Source organism: Ostrea edulis, chromosome 8 (genome assembly GCF_947568905.1).
Source record: "Ostrea edulis chromosome 8, xbOstEdul1.1, whole genome shotgun sequence".
NCBI classification, from domain to species: domain Eukaryota; kingdom Metazoa; phylum Mollusca; class Bivalvia; order Ostreida; family Ostreidae; genus Ostrea; species Ostrea edulis.
This window is the reverse complement of record NC_079171.1, coordinates 40,097,113-40,117,112: the sequence shown is the minus strand read 5'-3', so window position 1 is coordinate 40,117,112 and position 20,000 is coordinate 40,097,113. Positions and strand designations below refer to the sequence as shown.

Genomic DNA, 20,000 nt, shown 5'->3' with positions numbered 1-20,000 from the left:
GAAAACCTCATAATTATATAACTTTTTTAAATTCTACCTTTCAAAATGTATTCATTTCAATTATTAGATGTATAGGAATGTCTTGAAAACAGATGTCAAACAATCATCGATGTAAGATCTTAAGTCTGTACCACCTCGGGCTCAACAAACCAAAAAGGATGGGCTCTATTCCTTGCACTGTGCAGATAACCGAATTGTCAACAACAGGTAATCACATTTTGATGGGTTACTGCTAAGCTTTACATGTAAGAAATGTCAATATATATCATAAGATTTGGTTTCTTATAAATAAGTGCTTTTTTATGTCAGCATTTTATAAGATTATTCTGTTTCAGTCTTCAACAGCAATGCATTGGAAACTTGTTCCTGACCACCTGTACCCATAGACGTGGTGTGTCTACTGTGAAGGACCTGATTTCAAGTCATGACTCTCTATCTACTTCATAACCACAAGACAGACACTAGTTATTGATAGACTTGTAATCTCATGTCATTGCCAAGAATATATTGTACAATCTGTGTGTCATACATGATCAAATACTACCACTCTGGAGGAAAAACCAATTAAACGTAGGCTTGACTTATGTACATAAGTATCTACATTGAATTGTATGAAAAGAAAATACATGGTGTTGAAGACTTTTATTTTATTTTTGATACTTAATCTGTATTTGTATATCATAAGATATTAAAATCAACAAGAGCAAAGCAGCTTTCATAATCTGCCCTGGAATGGATTGCTCTGGTAATTCGTTAATCCAGTGTCACTTTCCACAATCCAATAAACCACCAAGCAGTAGGCCCATTATCTTCAAATAAACTGAAATTTAAAAAAAATCACTGTAAATAGCAAAGAAGTATAGTGTGCAAGGAAATAATAAATGCATTGTGGAAATATAACTGCAGAATTCAATTAAATATATGGAAATGAAGAATTGTACATCTCTTCCATTGTTAGATTCAAGCATATTTTTCTGCATCTGCACAACTGTTACAAATAACGTTTGAGATTAAAAGATTGATTGATGTCTGATAAAAATCTAAATTCTGATCTTGATGGGTCAAACACAAATCAATGCATGAAAAGGTGTGTTTTCTACATGGGATATACTTTGATGGTATCTAGATATTGAAATAAAGTTAATCACAGAGCTTCATGTACATGACTGTATTAAATAAATGATTATATTACTTTAGAGAATTATTTGGATCAACATTCATCAAATTTAGTTTCGTAGGTAGGGGTGAAAATATTTACATGTGAATTAATGTAGCAATTTTAGTGTTTTGTCATACATTTAAAATTTTGCCCTAATTCTTAAATGTGACATTCACAATATCCGAAACCCACATGTGACACCACTCAGTCAAAATGTATTCTTCATAATCATAATTTTGACCTGTGTTTTAGATTCATTTAGGTCATGCTAATGATGCTTTGGATTCTGGTATGAAACAAGTTTTACACAAGATTTTAGAATTGAAAATGTGCAAATGATATAAAACATGAGATTCTACCGTTAGGCCTACATGGAAATTTTAAGGTAAAATATTTATGAATGCATATATACATACATTTTACAGACCACATGTATATTGTATCTCCATGGATAAACTCGATGAGAGTCTAATAGACCAGTTAATATTATTATTAAGCTTGTCATCAGTACCGTATGCTGTATTTCATAGATCCCATCTGTCTTCTCCCATATCATTGACGGATCCATGCAGGATTTCCGAGGGAGGGGGGGGGGGGGGGGCATGTAAAAGTCAAGTTATGAAGTATTAGCCAAAATACTCAACCATTTTGGGTGCCAAATCTGGAGTTTTCATCTATATATGCCAGTAATGTCTTTGTGGCGGAAGAAAAGGGGGAGGGCTAACAATCCGCCACTATATGAAAGTCGAAGCTATTACACAGCTGTTAAATGGTGAAGAGGGGGGGGGGGGGGTCTTTATCCTTCACACCGTCCTTAAATAGCTATTGCTTCTGTTGTTTTCAGTCATCTCTGCAAATGTAAATGTATATTTACGAAATATTTATTCGTGAAATACAGGGAAAACGTGTAAATAAGTGTTTTGACATTAGTACCTGCACTGATTCTCCCGTTTTTTCGCCAACCCGGGAGTAGATAGGATCCTGGGTATCTCACATATTCGCCGTAAACCAAGTTGACAACACGCAAACACGAATAAAAAGTTATGATCGTTTCTTTTAACATAAATAAGCCAATTCACAGTCTATTGCTATGCTGAGAAATGTGTGCTTGTCTCCGGAAGCGAGACTGTGTGGCCCTATGTGTCCAAAGTTTGGTTAGTTTATATACATGTATATATGCATGTGTTAAATACTATGGATAACAACGATTCGCCGGTTAACCGATTACTCTGTTGAAAAAATGCTAACCGATTGGCCTGGTTATTTGTAGTAAAGAAATATTGTCGTGCCTGTATTACATGTGTTTAAAAAAAAAAGGGGGGGGGGTCGTAATATTCAAAAGTCTAGGTGATGTTTAAATATTAATTTTTTAAATGACTGATCAGATTTAATAATCTTCAAAGTAAAATGTCATACAATACCGATATCTATAGTCCATTTTGTAGGTAAAACCTTTTTGAAATTTCCCAGTCAGGCTCTATATATAAACTACCAAGCAGTACTAGTATCACACTGATAAATTCGGCGCTGTCAGCATAAAGAAATGAGAGAAAGATATATTATTATACAAAGTTAGAGAATGAAAATAAAAATGGAGGGGAGTACACCTAAAAATCATGGAGGTCAGACTAAATCATATTTCTGAGTTACTTCCCAATGTTTCACACATAGTAATACTTAAACGAGAAAGAGATGAAATGGCAGCTGTGTTATGTAGAATGGACTCGCACGTCCTCCGTAACTTTAGTGCCGTCTGAACGGATTTCTGCCACCTTCAATAGGAATTCTTGTAAACAAACTTCAAAGACAATAGAATTATTTCTTTAGCATACACTTGAGGCCAAATATTGTAATAAAAATAATTATATGATGACCGTTCTGACGTGGCGTTGCAAAAAGTGAACATTTTGAATTTCTACAAATATTCTTGCTTTCATGCGGTTTTTGTTCACGTCTTTACCTATCGAAGCACTCGTCATACATGTACTATAAAATAAAATAATACAGTAATTGAGAATTATAAGTTTTAACGATTAACTGGTTAATTATATGTAATCGGTCAAAAGAATTTATGACTAATCGGTTACCAAATTTCCACCCATTGTCATCCCTACTAACTAAATATTACTGCTGTGTTCACAAACAAGATCTTCAGTGATTGTACCTCTGGTGTGTCCAGGGGTCCGTGCTTGCCAAACACTTACTTTGGTATTCTTTATAAAATCGATGACTATTCGTTATATTTACTTTTTCATACACCATACAATGTTTATTGGGGGGGGGGGGGGGGGGGGGGGGGGTGTGAGGAGAAGTCGCCTTAATAAGATTACTAGTGGGAGAATATGTTATGATTTTTATTATATTTTTACAGTTTATTCTATTTCATTTTTTTTTTTTATATATTACATTGTAGAATTTTGACTTTCCATTATCACCTGCATATGGTGTTTATATATCTCAACTGATTCGATATGCAAGAGCTTGTTCTGGGTATAGTCAATTTTTAAATCGAGGTAAGCTACTGACAAACAAGTTGATGGTACAGGGATTTCAACAGTCCCGATTGAAGTCAGCATTTCGCAAATTCTATGGTCGTTATAACGATCTAGTTCGTCAATACAACCTCGCATTGGGTCAAATGCTGTCTGACGTGTTTCATACCGATTGTTAAGCCGTTCTTGGCACACTGATTTTGACTGTGGATAACTCCGTTTACCTGATCAGGATATGGGGCTCACGGCGGGTGTGACCGGTCAACAGGGGATGCTTACTCCTCCTAGGCACCTGATCCCACCTCTGGTGTGTCCAGGGGTCCGTGTTTGCCCAACTATCAATTTTGTATTGCTTGTAGGAGTTATGAGATTGATCACTGTTCGTTATCTTCACCTTGCATTTGCAATTTTTGAAATATGTGATGTATTCAACGGCAGTGTTGGGAGATAATGGCTAGGCTGTAATGTATTAATAAGCGAATCCATACCATAAAATGTAAATGTTTGTATTTGGGTGCTTTGTATACTCTTTACCGGAAGTCCACATATACCGTCCCACACGAACAATAACTCCTACATACAAACATTACGAAAAGAGGCAATACTTGTATGACGTTAAAAAGCAACCTATTATGTAGTGTACCCTCCTATGACGTCAGAGTCTATTTGAAAAGTGAAATTGGAATGTTCTAAATATAAAATTCTGCAGTAATGTCAAATAAAATATAGAAAGTCAATAACATCTTCAAAGATATAGGCACGTTGTGTTGGCAATCGTCAAAACATATCGTGTTTCCCATCGTAATGATTTACGCTCTTCTGAATGCACCGCGAGTAGCTCTGCAAATGTCTCCAAACCTGGATGCAGTCAAACGCCATTCTCTCTCTTGGTGCCAGACTTTCGATAGGTTCTGTTTCCTAGTTGTTTGCTCAATGTGGGCAATGTCCCTCTGTGACACCTGCTCAAAAAAATAAATAAATAAATAAAAAATTGTACACACCAAATAAGTTTCCAGGTCGCATGTATCATAATAAAGAATTTCAGTAATTTTAAGAATATATATACTAGAATTGTAACATTTTAATTGATTTTGTACATTTCATAATTAGCTTACCTTCTGAGCTGCATCTATCCAATACTCTGTAAATGACAGGTCCAAGTAATCATGGTCCAGTACTACAAAGTTGATACATGCCTTGGGCATCATGTATTTAAAAGATAAATGTGCTGATGTTGAAGCACAGTAATTGGTCACAATATTGCGCACATGGTCATTGTATCCACCATTTTCTCTGTACTTCTGTCTTGGGTCACTAAGATCTGGGTTGTACCGACAAGGCATATCTTCGGCTTTTAGGGGAGCCTGTGAAATTCAAAGGTAAAACATCTGTCAAGCATCCAAAAACAAAAGGCACTGACTAAGTTATTTCCATTGGTTTCCAAAGATTTCAGTATTAACTAAGAAATCTTTCAAAATATCATATAATTCAAAGTTCTCAGTCTTGATAATACAAGAATGAATATGTACATAAGTCTTTATGATATAGAAGAAACAGACTATTCGTCATATGAGTATTAAGTGTACATATTTCATTTCAATGCATTCATATTTACTGTATTTTGATGTATTTGTACTTTGGTAAGCTGTATAATTGTAATGTATTATTCATCTTCATTGAAGTGAAATAATGAAACATAAATAACAACATTTTCCATGCCCCCTCAGAAACAACTTTTCAATCTCTTATTGTGTGTACCAGTCTGCATACGAATATTAAAATACGTTTAATAAATACGGAACTCAATAGTTAGAATAAAAGTTCAAAGGGCATAACCATCATCAAAGTAGATAATGGTTTCATTTCAGTTGAAAAGTTGTTTACATAGGTACGAAAATTATCAAACAATCTGAACGATGTAAAGTGCTGAAAATTGAAATAAATAAAGAAATTAAACTCCTTGTAACACAAGACTGCTCAACTTGAGGAAACTGGAGGTTTTCAGTACATCCCCTTGTAATGGCTATGTTATGCGTTTCTCTAAACTTTACCAAAAGAAGAGATACAGCTGCAACATGTTTACATGTTCCATAAGGACCCTTCCCAGCAGGACACTCGCAATCTGAATTTTTAATCTCACCCGTTTTTCTGCTAATTCTTACACGATAATTGTAAGAAACTTGTTGAATACATACAATTCTTTTTTTTCTCAATGATACAATTAAGACAATCTGGGTTGCTTCTACATCTGTTACACAAACATTTGAATATTATGATTTTTTAAAATTGAAGTTGGTTTATATTTAATATCAATATTATACACCACCTTTTTTTCCATTGCTGCTTTTAACAAATCCTGTCACAAAAAAGTCCTCATTTAGACAATTGATACTCAATGCTTCCATTCTCTCAGACTCTAAAAGCAATTTTCCTTTCACAATTGTCTTTGTATTAGCCATCATTTGTCTGTCAGCTGCTTGTCAGTATTGAAAATAACCTTTTAAAAAAACACCCTAAAATAATATTTACAAGCTTAAGTTTGATATCCACAAAGTCGTTTTAAATCAGGGTTTGACAAAATCAGTAGCCTGCTAGCCAGAAACAACCAAAAATTGAAATCATGCCACTAAACAAGCCTTCCTTGCATGCAAGCTACTAAGAATTTCATATACCACACCATCATTTAAAATGAAGATACATGTAGGTAAATAAAAGCAATATATTCATAATTCTTATTTTACACATATAATTGTCTGCTTGAACATCAGGGAGATTTTCACTGTTTGAAATAATTACAGCCAGAATACAGGAGGATGTGTGTGTAGGTGGGCAATGAAATTTCCATAGAACCTCCATACCGCCCCCCCCCCTCCTTGCAGAATGGGGCACCCACCCACCCTAATCACCTTCACAGGCACCTGAAGTGTAAATTAAAGCATACTAAAGATGTTCTGTGCATAACCCCCTATTCCCAATGAATGTCACTTTATTATGACTCGATCAGCATTCTTTTCCTGCTGGAGAAATTGCAATGCACGAACTCATAATTCATACTCATATTCATTATATAGGCTACAGCCTTGTGTTTCGTGAGTGTTTATCATTGGTTATAGTAAAACTTGTAGACTTACATTCTGTATACTGGGAGAATTCGTTTTCATATTACCTTCAACATGGGCCTCTGTTATATGCAAGGTGAAGATAACGAACAGTGATCAATCTCATAACTCCTACAAGCAATACAAAATAGATAGTTGGGCAAACACGGACCCCTGGACACACCAGAGGTGGCAAGAGATCATGGTGGTTTGATGTCATTTGTTTATACCCGGTCGTGGGCCAGTCTACGTTCTTTTCCGCTGGTGCTGGCAACTCTATCACAGGCCCTCTAAAGTTGAAATTTCGTTGGTATGCTTCCAATCTACACAAAAATCATTAACTAATGTAATTGTGGTTTGTATTCACTGTCATCGTATATGCATTTACTATTGCTAGTCGCAAACAAAGCCGTTTATTTAGAGCAACAAATGTTACATTCGTAGTACGCGTCACCAAATTTTAAGTACTAGACTTGGAATTATCCTTAATATGCAACTTATATTACGGCAACTTCAATGAAAACCAATTACTAGTGACAATACATATAATTTCATACCTTTCTATAAGATACGTTTTTCTTCCCGTCGTTACAGCGCCGCGCAATTTCAATTCTTTTAGCTTTGCAACTGTATACATTTTAGCGTACGCCATATTTACTCGAATACCTCAGAATACAACAGCGCCCCCTACCGGCGCAAGGGGCAGATAAGCCTTTGGTGGACCCTATTGGTCACAAATGAGGAAAACTGACTCAATTAGAAAGGGCGCCGCGCAAATCTTTTATTAACGGATTGCATGATCTAGCAAAAATGACACAGAGCAGTAATATACTGCGAGCTCTAATGACTAGAGCGCGGGGAATAATCCGAGCTAAATCTAAACCTCTAACAAGGAAAATTTTTTGACGCCAATCCCAGAAGTCCCTTGTCAAAAATGGCTGATATCTCGCAAAGTCACACCTTGGAATATGATTGTGAACTTACGTGGATTATCATTCTAATATTGTGGCCTCCTAGCTCCAAAATTCAGTGCACCATTAGGCGAAATGTTTAACGAAGTGCAATGTTTATGAAAGGCAGGCTAAGATGATGTGTGACGTAATGTCTACGTTTTGACGTACGTCATAATAAGACTGACAGTGGCGGATCTAAATACGTACTTGTTATTTCCATTTGTAAAAGTCATACTACCGGGACAATATTGAATATACGTAAACATTAGACATACGTAATATGGCATCGAATACAAATTGTGTTTATAATCGACTGCAAACCACAAATCTGATTAAAATACTAAATTCTCAATAGGAATTTATTATTCTATGTGTGAGATGTTGAGTTTTTTTTTTCTAAATTCAATACAATACAATATTTTCAATATCCGGCGGGTTTTCCACGGTCCTGCTTTGTCATAAATTCCGTGTTACATTAGCCCGAATCTGTCTTATATACTACATTTTTGAAATAATTTCCCTCTCCTTGTTTCATTGTTTGATGTTTGTTTACATAGTTGAACATACAACTGTAACCTTCGTCACAATATAAAGCCTTGTCAGTGGTGGATCTAGAGAGGTGGGTGGGTGGGGTGGTAACGTAAAGTTAGTAAAGATAACACTAATAAATCTGTTTTATGTCGACGTTATACAAATGTTCCTCAGACAAAATTAAGACTATTTTAAAATGTACTAGAGAAGACCCTTTTTTATTCTTACATGATCATATCAGTCGCGTTTTCTACATTTCAAAGTTCATGCGATAAATCGCTCTATCAGCGCAAGTAGATGTCATAGCATTGAAATATAAAATGCATGCAATTAGAGAGCATTGTCAGGTTTATGTTTAAAAATGCTTGTGAATGTCATAAAAATTCCTAGCTTCGTCAATGTCGAACCTTGTCTTTGAGGATACTATTCACAAACAATGATCGATTAGAACAGCATCAAAATAAATCCTACTTTACCTAGCATGATTGGCAGAGATTACATGGTCACAACATAATTTTACTGAATGGAAATAAACCGTAGCGCATACTACATATGTATATATAAAAAAATTGTAGACTTTTATAATATCAAAGAAAATAATTTATAAATGATCATTTGAGAAACATTATTTATTTGTCATAGAGGGTTACACATACGCCGCTTGACACTTGACAGCGGTAGTAGATAACAAGTAAATATGACATTTTCCCTCGATTCAACTATGACGTGACTCATTTTTTCATTATGACGTCGTAAAGCGCGAAGTCCACTGAGGTAATCAAGAGTTATCTCCCTGTTGTTGCTAACCTTACCTTAAGGTAGCGACGGATAGCAACCACGTGATCAGTAAAAATTGTGTATTTTCACGTGAATTTATTTTCCGGAATTCCTTATTCCGTCATAGAATAGTCGAAAAACTAAAAGGGGTTCCGAAAGTGTTTTGTTGCTGTGACTGACTCGCCTAGAGAAAATCCGCACATACCACATAAGTTTACGTCAATATCTGTAATAATGGTAGATCAAATGTTTCATCTGTGTGAAACTTTTTGCCAAACGAAATGTTAAACCAACCACCAATCCATGTACATAGATGCACTACGTAAACAAAGTTGTTGATTGATGCATCGTAATGTCCGAGTGCTGCATGCTGCGAGATTAAATACTGTTTATACAGTCATTGAGAGGCTATACAAAGTTTCTTGCAAGAAGAGGGAATTTGGTGGATGCATTGAACTTGGACAACGAAATCATAGTTTCGTATGGTGAGTGAAAAAATGCCATAAATTTGTATTCAAAAGTTCAACTCACATTTCCTCTGCTATTTCACAACGCGATTTATAATAACATCTGTAAGTTTAAACACACGACATACAGTAGATGTATTATTTTGTATGTATATATGTATTCCATGTGTGCTTAAAATATAACTCCCACCTGTGCATGTAAATGTAAACGGGCGGCATGTATATGTATACCACATTTGTAAACATGCGGTACGTCGAATTACCCAAATTGTTTCTCAACTTTCTTTTAATTTTTTAGATAATGATATTGTTGAGGATTTTGCAGATTTAATTAAGTTAGTAATGTCTTGAATAATTTCACACAAGGTTGGTACACTTCGGCTGAAGGGCTTCATTTTCACTGGGCAAAGTTCTACTAAATGGTTCTTCTACATGAAAATTCAAAGTAAATAAAAATAATACTGGGTATTTCTATCAACATTTAATGTGCCTACTCCCTACCAAAATGGTGTAGTTTCCTCCCATTCAGTATCATATACTTGGGCTTGGAGGCCTACTGTCACTCCCTGTATTGTCAGAGTCACTTATATGGTTCTGAGCTCTTGTAAAAAGAATAAGAAACAGTTTAATGTTTTGTGCAATCTAATTTTTCAGATAAATCTTTTAGTAATTGCTAAAAAAAAAAATATATCTCAGCTAAGGTAAATTGTATAACAACATCATACAAGTTACTTTAAGTTAGCTGAGATTTTTTTCTAAAATCGTTTGACATGCTAATACAAAATATGGTAATAGATCTACTTGAAACTGTCATAAAAGTGAATAAAGATCTTTCAATGTCATTTAGCATTATGTAAATCTGTGAAAGAAAAAGAATTCAATGTGAATACATAAACACACAAACCTGAGAGATACCCCATGTTTCTTCATTTTTCTTGTTTCCTCTGACAAAATTGCGACAATGAAGTTATCTGCCCCTGATTGAAAATAGCCCGATTTTTCTGCCAACCGTCGCTGTTTATATTCATTGCGCTCCTATGCGCTATGTTTTATTGTAGAAATCTATGTACCAAATTAAAGATTAGATATTTCCGCGTATAATTATACCTGTCAAAGTACTGTAAAAAAGAACAGGGAAAGAAAGAGACGCAGATAAACACAACCCGTTAGACGGGTTGTCATCTACTTTCGCTTTTATTTTCCATATTTGGGCATGGATCTACGTTCTTGAGCTGTTTTTAAAATCATCTATATCTCTTACAAACTCAAACATTTAGATAAACTCTTCAAATCACATGTTTATGTGTGTAATTTGCCTATTTATAACCGTGGTGTTTTCCTCCTCATGGCCGCCATTACGTCAAATATTTATTCGGAGAGGTACGCGATTTCCGTGTTTTGGAGCTGTTTACGAATCTGTTTCAAGAAATTATGAATGGAACAGGTACAATAAACTTCAAACTCTTTATAGATTGCCTAATTTTTTTTATATTAATATTGAAATGAAAACGTGTGTGATGTTTGCACACATTGATCTCTACACATGTTTGCACATTTAGACGAGTAAATAATGTATATCAAGGATTGTCATTGGAATATTACATGTATCAAATCCACCGAATGCTGTTTACTTACGAGTGTAAGTATATCTATCTATCTATCTATCTATCTATATATATATATATATTCTGGTTTGGTGATAATGTACATCTTGATTCTTGGAATCCTTTCTGTTTAATAAATGTAAATTGTAAACTATTAGTTTGGGTATTGAAGCAGATGTGAAATTGAAATTATGATGAATGAGACTGATTGATTCAGCATTAAATATATTATCATCAAAGAGGTATAGCGCCCTTTCCCAGGATTTCGCCTACTACCATATTTCAATGGAAAGTACCTATTACTATTAATAGATTTACTACTTGACTCAATGCGTATGTATTGAATGTAGGAAACCAACTTTATGAAATAAATATGAGGAACAGCTTCTACATGTTTACCATATAAAATATTTCCCTAATTTTGTGCTAAAAATTCACCAGAAATACTTTTTATTAATAAACTATATACAAGATATTTCTCTTCTACTACTTCACAACCACCTTCTCTGCTTACGTGCATATGTCACTATAAACACATCAAATATTTTTCATAATCTTTATATTTTCAATTTGTTTGACATTTTACTGGATCGTGTATCAAGATATTTTCTTGACTGTTTTCAAGATTTTTGTTTCATGAAAGGTGTAAATTGCTACGTTAAATTCATATGTATAATATGGTAACCAGAGAGGTTGGAACAACAACGAGTAGATCTACATGTATACGTTTATATCTGGTGTGTATATTTTGTGGAAATTACGATGGTTAAAAATGAACTAGCTGAAGTGAAAAAAATTATCTGGAATTTGGGAGAATTGAACCGGAGACTCTTAACGCAAAAACAGTTCAACATACACCACTAGGTTACGCACGTTATTGTGAAGAACTTCTGTCTTATGTGTATATATCGCCACTTTGCAGAGTCTTTTGGAAGATAGGATAACTAGATTAAATTATCAATTTTTAATATGAAGACTAAGTTAAATCAAACAGATTTTAATACAACAGTATACTATGATATAAAAAAACCAAAACCCATTAAAGATTTCTCTGGTTTAAGTTAGTTCAAATACACAAACACGTATTTTTTCAATGCCAATTCAGTAATTTCTCCATTTATCCCATGCAAAATAAGTAAATTTCATTGATCTTGTTTGCGATATTTATGACTGTTTTTGCCAGGAGCTGGTATAATTGGTATTTGTTTATTGCTAGATTTACTAAATATCATGGACTATTGAAACAATTTGGATGTTTGCAAATGCGCTATATTGTAGGCCATGTCGTATACTAAGTGCGCTATACCTCTTTATTAACTGAACATGTGTACTGTGTAGGGCTGTGTATTGGACCAAAAAATTTGATACGATACGATATATTAAAGAGCATTGCACGATATATTGGATTTTTTATCAGTTCTATCAAAGAAAGTCTTATATTTGATTTAATGCATACGTTTTATGAGAAATGAGCATTTTAAAACCAATTTCGTAGTTCTTGTCTTGTTGTCTTTACAAAATATATATCAAAATCAAAACTTTTAACATAGGTAAAAATAATGGTTAAAGAATAAAGTACAGGTTGGCTATGTGTTATGTAATAATTAATGAAGATGTGCAGTCTGCTTAATTTAATTTCGTTATTGATCAGTTTTAATTAAAAACAGTCAAAAATAATATTTGGTAATTGAAATTTCCAATTTTTTCACAGAATTATAAGAAAAACTGCCTGACCGATATGTATTGGACGTTATTGTTTCGATACGATACATTCTTGAATATCGATACGTATTGGTATATTTATACAGCCCTGGTACTCTTCACTCTCAGGACTGATCTTGCATGTGTCTCTAATGTAAACCCACAGCTGAGAGATATCGTTGAATCATTTCTGTTAATTTGTGTGGAAATATGTTTTTGTCAATAGTGTGCACAAGCCACTTAGTGGATTTCTCTCTCTCTTTTTTTAAAAATAAAGTTTAAAATCAACATCTACATTACAAGTCAACTGATTTGGATTCAGGGGTTTTAACTTTAAATTGGGATTTTCAATTTGTTATATTTAATCAAGTTCATAATCAGACACAATGTGTACTGTCTAATAAACATGAGCAAAAAACAAAAATGCAATGCTTTAAAAAAGTAATTGTATGAATTTATCTTTGTGGAAATTTACATTTCCGTGACTTCTTTTAAATTGTGAAAATCGCTATCATTTCTGACTGCGATTTTAACCTGCTATAAAGTATTACTATTAGTAAGTGAGTTAAATTAGGTTTGAGGCTCAGACTACAAAATTTTGTATTTGTTAAGAGTGTTAACTTTTTATAACATCAATAGTTCTTGGATAAGGAAGACTCCGGAACTTTCACTAACTGCTAAATATATTTTATTTAGAATCCATCGACATGATGGTAATAATGAATTATAACACTTGATGATAATTTAATTATTTATATAGGAAATCATCTCATATCATGAAATGACATGGTGATCTACAATAAATATGAAAAACTTATGTACCGTCCATTCACACATTAACTATTTTTAGCCGAGTTGCGACGAAGTCGAACTCGGCTTATGATCTGATGAAGTGCACTCGGCTTATGATCTGATGAAGTGCGTCCGGGCGGGCGGGCGTCAACATTTCATTTCTGCACCATAGCTCTTGAACGAATCATAGGATCTCAATCAAATTTAGATGGATTGTCACCCTTAGTAAGACAAGGAAGCCTATCTATTTTGGGGTCACTAGGTCAAAGGTCACAGTGGCTATAAATAGACTGAAATTTGGAGAAAATTTTGTTTTCCGTACCATAGCTACTTAGATGGATTGTCACCTTCCAGTAAGACCAGGAAGCCTATTGATTCTGGGGTCACTAGGTCAAGGTCACAGTGGCTATAAATAGACTGAAATTTAGAGAAAATTTTGTTTTCCGCACCATAGCTCTTGAATTCATCATAGGATCTCAATCAAACTTAGAGGGATTGTCACCCGCAGTAAGACGAGGAAGCCTATCGATTTTGGGGTCACAAAGTCAAAGGTCAAGGTCACAGTGACTAAATAGACTGAAATTTGGAGACAATTTTATTTTCCGCACCATAATTCTTTAACAAATTATAGGATCTCAATCAAACTTGGAGGGATTATCACCCTTGATGAAACAAAGAAACCTATTGATTTTGGTCAAGAGTCAAAGGTCAAGGTCACAAAGGATATAAGTCGGCTTAAATTTATATACAGGAAATTTTGCTCCCTGCTTGATAATTCTTGCAAACTTATATACATTTATTACTCATTGGAATCTGAATAAAATTTTCCACTTTTCTCATTATTCAGTTATCCCTCTATGCCCATTTCTTGTGCATCTCCGATGCCGGACAATTTTAATTAAGTTAATATCAAGTATTTAATTTATACATTAATTTACTGAAAATATAAAATAGTTTAATTAAAATATCTTACCATGTAGACAGAATTTAAACTCCCTATTTATAGAGAAAACGGTCCATAAGAATATCTTATATGATGTCTGTCATATTCAGATGGTTTTCATCAAGTGATTTAAAAATATATTATTTCATGCAATGGTTAGTAAAATTCGCGTCAGCCATGCGCAATGACAGGAAAAACTAGTCAAACACACCCATACGCATCCCATACTCACCGTATGACATCATAGTTCATGAACTTACAAACCATGAATGAATGAATGAGATGACGCATGGGCAAATTATTAAACATAGTAAATAATGATCCTGTGACATATTAATTCTAGCATTTGTAGTATATATTTATATTACTATATAATCATGCTACCATGATATTATTTAGGGACCATGGGCCTCTTGTGAAGTAGCTGCAGATCTGTAGCGTTATGGTTTTAAATTTTTGTCTTGGATCATAATGCTACAAATCTCGTAATGGAAATATTGTGCAATTTACGGCGCAAGATTTTCTGCGCACGGTTGGGGATGTATTTCGCCACTTTTCAGCATTGGTGAATAAACTATCTTTCATTCCCTTATTCTAAACATATTTTATTGCCAAACTGTATAAATTTTCAACCTCCTAACCTTTTAAATTCAGCCCTACGTAACCTTTTAGCGAGATCTCTTCAGTAGGTCAACATAGCTGTTGGATGACAGAAAATACAAAACAAGCGAGTTTATCGGTCTGCATGGCCGACTATAAAGAGTTGGGAGGTGTATAAAATATACAGATTGGCAATAAAATATGTTTAGAATTAGGGAATGAAAGATAGGTTATTCACCAATGCTGAAAAGTGGCGAAATACATATCCAACCGTGCGCAGAAACTCTTGCGCCGTAAATTGCACAATATTTCCACTGAGCCAGAAAAGCTGAGATTTATATGAGAGCTTCCTGATATAGTGTATATTCTAAATTGTTAAAATCCTGGCCCCCGGGGGTCGAATGGGGCCACAATAGGGGATCAAACTTTTATATACAAATATATAGGAAAAATCTTTAAAAATCTTCTTCTCAAGAACCACTGTGCCAGAAAAGCTGAGATTTATATGAAAGCTTCCTGATATAGTGCAGATTCTAAATTGTTAAAATCCTGGCCCCCGAGGGTCGGATGGGGCCACAATAGGGGATCAAAGTTTTACATACAAATATATAGGAAAAATCTTTAAAAATCTTCTTCTCAAGAACCACTGTGCCAGAAAAGCTGAGATTTATATGAAAGCTTTCTGATATAGTACAAATTCTAAATTGTTAAAATCCTGGCCCCCGGGGGTCGGATGGGGCCACAATAGGGGATCAAAGTTTTACATACAAATATATAGGAAAAATCTTTAAACATCTTCTTCTCAAGAACCACTGAGCCAGAAAAGCTGATATTTACATGAAAGCTTTCTGACATAGTGCAGATTCAAGTTTGTTCAAATCATGGCCCCTGGGGGTTGGATGGGGCTACAAGGGGGGATCAAAGTTTTACATACAAATATATAGGGACATTCTTTAAGAATCTTCTTCTCAAGAACCACTGAGCCAGAAAAGCTGATATTCACATGAACAGCTTCCTAACATAGAGCAGAGTTAAGTTTGTTCAAATCATGGCCCCCTATTGTAGGATGGGGCCACAATAGGGGGATCAAAGTTTTACATACAAATATATAGGAAAAATCTTCTTCTCAAGAACCACTGAGCCAGAAAAGCTGATATTTACATGAAAGCTTTCTGACATAGTGCAGATTCAAGTTTGTTCAAATCATGGCCCCTGGGGGTTGGATAGGGCTACAAGGCGGGATCAAAGTTTTACATACAAATATATAGGGACATTCTTTAAGAATCTTCTTCTCAAGAACCACTGAGCCAGAAAAGCTGATATTCACATGAACAGCTTCCTAACATAGAACAGAGTTAAGTTTGTTCAAATCATGGCCCCTTGTTGTAGGATGGGGCCACAATAGGGGATCAAAGTTTTACATACAAATATATAGGATTTTAAAAAAAAAAAATCTTCTCAAGAACCACTGAGCCAGAAAAGCTGATATTTACATGAAAGCTTTCTGATATAGTGCAGATTCAAGTTTGTTCAAATCATGGCCCCTGGGGGTTGGATGGGGCCACAAGGGGGGTTAAAGTTTTACATACAAATATATAGGAAAAATCTTCAAATATGTTCTTCTCGTGAACCATTGGGTCAAAGAAGTTCACATTTACATGAAAGCTTTCTGACATAGTGTAGATTCAAGTTTGCAAAAACTATGGCCTCCAGGGGTAGGTTGGGGCCATAATAAGGACTACGGTTTTACATGCAAATATATATAGAAAGTTTTCTGATATGGACCAAGGTGACTCAGGTGAGCGATGTGGCCCATGGGCCTCTTGTTTAAAAACCGCTTGGACAGAGACCCTGATAAACTGCGAGAAAATGGACATACCGAAGCTAAGCACTACCTTCTGGTCATCCAATTCAATACACACGAGGATCAACCTTGTAACAACATACGTGGTACATATATGTAGAACTTGTGCTTCCAGTTTCTACCAACTGGTAGATTTACCAAATTTTAAAGATACAAAATAATTGAACTTTTAATTGTATAAATAATAGAACATTATATTTCCTAACTTTAAATTGAATTATAAAATTATTTCCTCAGTGAACTCGTGACATCTCGAGTGCGTAAGTAATCGCCGTGCTCCCACTTCCTAACGACGTGCAGATCACAATTCAAAAATGATAAGATTGCTTTATCAAAATAAAATAATGTGATTTCCACTTTAAATTTTATTGATTTGTGTCTTTTTCAAAACCTTTTTTCTTTCTTTCCGAAATGCACCCGTGAAAGTAGCTTGTCCTAGGGCCTAGTTGTCAACAATCTAACGTATTATAATTTGTTTAATCCAAAAATAAATATTAATCGCACTGTTTATTTTAGAAAACAGCGCCAATTACAGATGTATAAAGGAATAACATTACCGAACAGTTTGTAGACAGTAATCCATATAAAAATTATTTACTCGCAATATTGCCGATTTCATACTCGCTTTCCTCGCTTTATTTGGGTGTTTACATCGCTATATGTATGCACTGGTGGCAAAAATATATAAAACTCGGGAAATTTGTCAACATCGATTTCAATGTTGCCCATGGTGAATAAATTCGGCCCCTAAAAGCTTTTAGTTTTTGATAATATTTCGCACTACTTTCACAATCTCAAGGGCGGCTATGACATCACTGTACCACGTGACTACCTACCTAATTAACTAAATCGGGGCTTAGATTTAAGTCTGTATTGTGGTTAATTATCGCACAATTTCGGCAAACGAACTATTAGAATTACTATAAGCGTGAAGAAGACAAAATGCATTTTAATTCTGTATACTTTAAAAACACGAGATGTGTCCTTTAAAATTAGTCATATATATGTTTCTTTCGTATGTATGGATTCTTAATGGTTCAAAACCTATACATTATATATTACATAAACTTGTAGAAAGTCTAAGGTGTAAAGATAATTGTACCGGTCAGTGGGATAGATACTCTAAAATAAATGGTGTACGGGAAATAATATTTACTTTCCCCCATTGCTTTTGAAAGGAAATAGTACATGTATATCACAGATCATTCAGTACAGTGTTAATCATTACGATCAGAAACAAGATATGTTTTGACGATTACCAACACAACGTGCCTATATCTTTGAAGATGCTATTGACTTCCTATGCTTTATTTGAAAATACTGCAGAAGTTTATATTTAGAACATTCCAATTTCACTTTTCAAATCGACTCTGACGTCATAGGAGGGTAAACCTACTCAATATGTTACTTTTTAACGTCATGCAAGTATAGATCGACATCTGTACATTACAAGTAACCAAAAACAAAAACCACAGGGTAGAAATCACTATCAATAGAAGGCACAAATGTACTGCTTCTTATACCCCCCGCAACAAGTTGTGGAGGGGGGGGGGGGGGTATAATGGAATCGGATTGTCCGTCTGTCTGTCCGTCCGTCCGTCTGTAGACGCAATGGTTTCCGGGCTCTAAAGCATTATCCTTTCCACCTACCGTCACCATATCATATATATGGACTACCAATGGGATGAAGATGTTCCCTATCGATTTTGGGGTCAAAAGGTCAAAGGTCAAGCGCACTGGACATCGAAGTAGCAATATGGTTTCCGGGCTCTAAAGCGTTATCCTTTCCACCTGCAGTCACCATATCATACATACGGACTACCCATGGGATGAAGATGTTCCCTATCGATTTTTGGGTCAAAAGGTCAAAGGTCACGCGCACTGGACATCGAAGCAGCAATATGGTTTCCGGACTCTAAAGCGTTATCCTTTCCACATACAGTCACCATATCATACATATGGACTACCCATGGGATGAAGATGTTCCCCATCGGTTTTGAGTCAAAAGGTCAAAGGTCACGCGCACTGGACATCGAAGTAGCAATATGGTTCGGTTTGTCATGCCATTTGTTTTTTACACTCAGAAAAGAGGTAGTTTATACCTATTACCAACACCCTTTGGGAGATTGGGGTAAGCGGGGGGTATTCTTAGTGAGCATTGCTCACAGTACCTCTTGTTACTTATTGGAGATACCAGAAGTGGGATCAAGTGCCTTGGAGGAGTGAGCGTCCTCTTTAGAACGGCACGTGTCCGCATTGGTATATTCAATGAAAATCAACATACATTTTAATTCCTTTATTTACGAAATGCCATCTGATTGTATTACATCTGATCTTCTAAGATTTGCACAGGTCATTTCTTGTTTGTGATTTATTCTGGTTCTAAAGCTTGATACGATTCCAACAGCGATCAGAGACGTCCTGTCCATCATACAACCAAAGCGAGGTACACGGACATACGGCCCTGTAAAACATACACACACATTATACAGTATAATAAATAAAGCGTGGTACACGGACATACGGCCCTGTAAAACAAACACACATAGTATATAATAAATAAAGCGTGGTACACGGCCCTGTAATACAAACACACATAGTATATAATAAATAAAGCGTGGTACACGGCCCTGTAAAACAAACACACATAGTATATAATAAATAAAGCGTGGTACACGGCCCTGTAAAACAAACACACATAGTATATAATAAATAAAGCGTGGTACACGGCCCAGTAATACAAACATACACAGTATATAATAAATAAAGCATGGTACACGGATACACGGCCCTGTAATACAAACATACAGTATGTAAAACTTATACGGTACCAATTTTGATGCACCAGATGCGCATTTCGACAAATAATGTCTCTTCAGTGATGCTCAACCGAAATGTTTGAAATCCGAAATAACTATGAAGTTTTAGAGCTAAATATAACCAAAAACAGCGTGCCAAACAAGTGGAGCCAAATTCGTCTAAGGATAAGAGCTATGCATGAGGGAGATAATCCTTAATT

The 20,000-nt window shown here is 35.0% G+C and overlaps 1 long non-coding RNA gene across 1 annotated transcript in view; it reads left to right on the top strand.

The window, feature by feature from the left end:
* Positions 1-769, top strand: part of LOC130049076 (uncharacterized) — a 1,472-nt gene extending 703 nt beyond the window's left edge. The window contains exons 2-3 of the long non-coding RNA XR_008797601.1: positions 68-207; positions 336-769. This is a non-coding gene — a long non-coding RNA (uncharacterized LOC130049076). The remainder of the gene's footprint in view (positions 1-67; positions 208-335) is intronic.
* Positions 770-20,000: the final 19,231 nt, after the last annotated feature.